This window comes from Leptonychotes weddellii, chromosome 11 (assembly GCF_054177405.1).
Source record: "Leptonychotes weddellii isolate Sample4059 chromosome 11, ASM5417740v2, whole genome shotgun sequence".
NCBI lineage: Eukaryota > Metazoa > Chordata > Mammalia > Carnivora > Phocidae > Leptonychotes > Leptonychotes weddellii.
The window spans coordinates 87,077,222-87,082,794 of NC_138379.1; positions in this window are offsets into that span (position 1 = coordinate 87,077,222).

The window sequence follows — 5,573 nt, forward strand, 5'->3', positions numbered from 1 at the left end:
TATTCCTGGCCAGGCATTGTTCCCCAGTGGAAAATGATAAACAGTTTTCACTTGATGTTACCCCAGAATCCTTCCCCCAGGAGCAGATATCACAGAGTTTAGAAGCAAACTGAAATGAACATCTAGAACAGAATATGCATGTACACACACACACACACGCACACACGCACGCATGCTCCCATGCTCGCACCCACTCCCTCTTTGTAAGAAAGGTTGCCATGGAGATTAAACAGAGAAACAGCAAAGACACAGAGGAGCCACTCAAATGGCTATAATTAATTTAAAGCATTAGAAACAATTAAAATTGTGTTAAAGCAAGTTCATTTGAACAAGGTGTAAATCGGGTGAGCTGATCACATCAAGCATGAACAAAATAAAGCATTGCTTTGGGGTGTTGGAACAGGCACCTTCAAAGGAGGGAAATAAATAATTGCACAGTATTCAGGAACAACAAATATGTAACCTAATTTATCTAATGTTTCTGAAAACAAGACAGTTCTCCAATAATTCCATTTCCTCTAGTACCTTTATGCCAGGTTCAAAAACAAGGACAGAAAGCTACCCTTTATCAAGCAAATGGATCCATCTCTCTTTTTCAGTCACTGTGGCCACAGATTGCTCACCAGTAGAGAAGGGGAGGCAGGGGACCAGCATCGTGGAACACCTACTGGACACCAGCCACTCTCCTGCCACTTAACACCATCTGCCTCCTTTACTACTCCCTCAAACATCACAAGGAAGACATGAGTGGCCTGTCCTACCAACAGAGGACTCAGAAAGATTGGTGACATATTCAAGGTGTCACAGCAATTTGGCAGCCGAATGAGTACTTGAACTCAGATCTGTCCGGATTCCAAAGTACATGCACTTGCCACCATGTCGGACCACTTCTCATGGAAGAAACAGAAATGGGACATGGGACAATGGGCAACCAGTACCATTTTGAGTACTTACTGTATGCCAGACCCTGTGCTACACATTTTACAAACATCATCTGATTTGATTCCCACATGGACCCTTTGTTTCTCAGAGAAGGAAACTATAGCACTCACAAAGAACTTGCCCAAGATGACACAATCAAGGATGAACACAAAGAACTTGCCCAAGATGACACAATCAAGGATGAACAAACCAAGATTCCTGCCCTTCCCCCCTCCAGGTCTGCTTAACTCTTCAACATCTTGGCCCTCTGCATTTGCTCCATGCTCCTCAGCTCCCATAGCATGTATCACTACTGCCATGTGTCACAACCCGCTTCAGATTGAGTAGCATTTCATTTTTTCCACTTAGACAACTGGGAATAGCAGAGAAAACTTTTCACAGGAGGCCAATTTCAAGGAGGATCTTGACTTAGACATGTGAGATTTGAATGGGCAGAGCCCCTTCTTGTTCCTGAGACCAGATGAGCCTGAAATTTAGAGCTGAGATTGGAGAAACCCAAGACAAGGGAAAACACAAGGGGTATTTGCAAAAGGCAACCCGAGGCCCCAAGGGCTAGCAGCAGACCCACTTGTCCAGGGAAGACAGGCCTGTGGCCAGGAGAGTGGTGCCGAGTGTCAAATCCAATGATGAAGGGAGAACAGAAGTAGGAGAGGAAGCGAGATCGGCAGGAGGCACATCAAATGTAGGACAGAACTGGGAACAAGGAAGAGAAGTGGAGAGCTAATGCAATGGGAGAGTGTATTCTGTGGCCCCTCTCTTCTTTAGTGTCTGACTTGTGTGTTCCAGGGACAGGTGGATGGCTCCAAGGAGCTCATCAGAAGGTGCCAGCCAAACATTAGCCAGGACTCTGCAGTACAGTCATATGTGTTGTTACAGTATTGAAATATGTCATACTGGCTATACCCAGCCAGTTCCCTGAACCTCACAAGAGTGCCCATCACTCTGTGCACCCCAACCCTCCTCCAAGCTTCCTCAGGTCTCCCCACCTACCAGCAGCTACAAAGCTGACATCTGCTCCAACACCCCAGCATTGTTGTGATTTACAAGCCTGGGCCACTTCAGTAGGTCGATATTTGTGCATATCACCCCTTGCACTTTGATAAGGACTTACAAAAGTGACACATTGAATCCCGACCACAACCATGAGATGGATAGTATGATCTCAATTTTACTGACACTGGTTTGAGAGGTTAAGAAATTGGCCAAGAGAAGTGGCCATGGGAGACTAGGCTAAGAAGCTGGCATGAGCGGAGGGGAGAACCAGGAAAATGAATGGCTGGCATCTGCTCTCTCATGGCTCAAGGAACTGAGCTTGGAATTATTTCCTATGGGGAGAAATTCCATGGGTCACAGGCAGAATGCTAGGCCATAAGCTGCCTACAAAGAGGCCATCTAACTAGGTGTTTAATTAGCCCACTCCCTGGATACATTAAATAGAGATGGCCATGTAAAAGAGAGATTTATTGACCAAATGAAAAATCAGATGAATGATAGAAGTTGCAGGAGCACCTACAGCAACCTCCTGCCTGTGATTCCAGAAGGGAAGTGAGGGGGTAATAAATGGCCTCCACCCTACCTGACAAGGAAGATAAAAGGCCTGTCTGGGCAACTCGGGTCTCCAGAAATATTTATTCCTCCATGTAATTCATTAGTACACACCAATGTGGTACAAAAGCAATGTGTATTTCAGGTTATGATTTCCCAGAGAATAATTTCCTTTGCCTTCATAAACTATGGCAAAATATCCAGACCACCCACTGCAGAACAGTCTGAGCTGGGAGAAGTTGAAGCAGAAAAGAAGCAAGCTAGAGCTCACGATGTGGAAAACAGGGTCAAGCAGGAAGAAGAGGGTGTGGGTTCATTTACTGATTCATTCATTCTTTCAGCAAATATTTAATGAGCACCTACTATGTGCCAGACACTGTTCTAGGCACTGGGGGTATGGAAGTGAATAAGATACAGACAGAGAGAGAAAGAGAGAGATAGTCCCTGCCCTCATGGAGCTTCTAACCTAGTGTGGGAGGCAGACAATTTTAAAAATACATAATATGATGTCAGACCATAAATAGGTAGAACGAGTGGAAAGATTCTGAGGCCAGACAGGTGACAGAGGCAGGTTCTGAACCCAAGTCCCCTGGCTCCAACCTGCTGTGCTATGCTGCCTCTCTGCAGTAGTCCAGGTGAGAGACCGTGGCGGCATGGACAGTGATGGAGGCCCACAGAGGTGGTGAGAAATGGCTGGATCCCGGTTACATTTTTAAATTAGTGCTGACAAGATTAGCATCCTAATTAAATAGGTTGGGAGATGAGAAGAAAATACAGTTTGAGACGGTTGCTTCGAAAGTACTGATTTCCAAGTTCTAGGAAGAGCCAACCACAACCTCTTACTCAGTGGTTCACAGGCCTAGGGACTCAGCAGAGGTTTTCACAAACACAGATTCTAGGACCTCACTCTGCAGGCCTTGAAGGAGACATTCCAGACATGGGCCCAGGAACCTGCATCTTCAAGCCACTGGTCAGGTGATGTTGAGGCAGCTGGTCACTGGGCTGAGGATCCCTGCTCTTGGCCTTATGTCCTGACTCCTACAATGTGAGTGTTGGGGAACACCTGAGAAGTGACAGTGACACCTCAGCTGCAGATGAGGACTTCAAGGCCTGAGAAAGAAGTGGTCACACCCAGTCCATGAGGGGTGGCACTGGGGACAGAATCTCCATCTTCCAACTCCTGGGCAGAGCTGTGTACCCTACCCCAGGATGACTCCTTTGGACAGCATCACATTGCTTACCTGCATCACTCCTTACACAGGCAAAGGACACTGAATGACCTCTGTGGGGTCAGAAGATGTGGGTTCAGGCCCTGATTCTGCAACCCACCAGCTGAGAGATCCAGGGAAGGTCACTTTACCTCTCTGCCCTTCAATTTTCTGGTTTGTAGAATCGGGACTTCAGGTCCTCACACTACTGTCATTAGAGTAAATGAAACAATACACGTGAAATGCTTAGCGAGACCTTAATGTTAGCTACTCTTTGCGGTTTTATTACAATTCACTCGAATTTCCTGACTCCTGATACAACGTCTTTCTCCTATAGCATATTCATTAGGATTTTGATGCCTTTGTGTCTCCAAGATCAAATGCAGGTACTCCAGGAGGAAGGAGCAGCTCTAGATGTTACAGACCAACGCCTAGAGGGGCCTGGGGGTGGATCAGCAGGAGGCGAGCCCACAGAGCAGGTGGGAAGTGGGGAGGGAGCACTGAAGGGCACACACTCCAGCCCTGCCACCAGTCCCCTGAGGATAGGTAACAATGGTGGAGGGCACTACATAGCCTGTGTCCTCAGGTGGCTGAACTACAATAACCGGTAATATCTGTGTAACAACTTGCACGTGACAAATACTTTCAATGGATTGCTTCACTTGAGCCTCAAGACAACTCTATCTAGGAGCTGTTCTTACTGCACCTCCAATTTTAGAAAGGAAAAATTGAGGCTTAGTCACACCATTTGCCCAGATAACACACTAATAAGCAATAGATCTGATTTTCGACTCACGATCTAACTCCTGTCTAGACCAGCGCTATCCAACAGAAAAAGAATGTGAGCTACTTTCGTGGTTTTTAGCTTTCTAATATCCACATTTTTAAGAAGTAAGAAGGAACACATGTCATTCATTTTAATCATATTTTATTTAGCCCAATACATCCAAAATACTATCATTTTAACATTTAACGTATAATCCATATAAAATGTTTAAATGGGATGTTTTTCATTATTTTTTATACTTTTTTATTTCATTATTTTTTATATGGTCTTTGAAATCCAGTGTCTATTTCACACTTACAGCACATCTCAATTTACTAGCCACATTTCAAGTGCTTAAGGCTAATGTGGCCTTAAGCCAAGTGATGTGGCTAATCGTGACTGGCTGTCACCAGCGACCAGACTAGGGATCAACAAAAATCCTTCTGCAAAGGATCAGGTACATGTCTTGGGTCTCACAGGCCACATTCACACTCTGCTGCATATTCTATTTCTTTTCCTTTCTTTTCCTTTTACAACCCTTTAAAAATGTAAAACCCATTCTTAGCTGATAGGCTGTAGGAAAACAGGCCACAGATGAGACTTGGCCTGTGGCTCAGGGTCTGCCTACTCCTGCTCCAGACGATAAGCTCACTGAGGGCAGGAACGTGTGCACTACCATAGCCTCTCACAGTGCCTGGAATAGAGCAGGCACTCAATAAATTAGTATGTAATTGAATTTAACAGAGGCAAGCCAGACAGGATTTATTATTGCCACTTGATAGATGACAAAAGTGAAATCAGAGTCAAACAACTTGTCCGAAGTCACATGGTTACCTCCAAACCCAAAGCTGCGTGACTTCCAGCCCACTGCTCTTTCTTCTGGTCACGCTTCCAATAGGTGATGACACCTATTATTTCATAGCTGCACTGACAGTCACTCTGATTCCCAGTTCTTCCGTCTCTTTGCCTCTGGCTTTGATCTCAGGCTTCCAGACGGCATGCCCCCCAGGAGAGGGGGCATGGAGCTGGTGGAGCTCCCGGCAGGTAACGCTGTTCATGATGAAGAGCCTGTGTCATGCTCCTCCCACTCTCTTCCAGGATCTCTCTGGAAA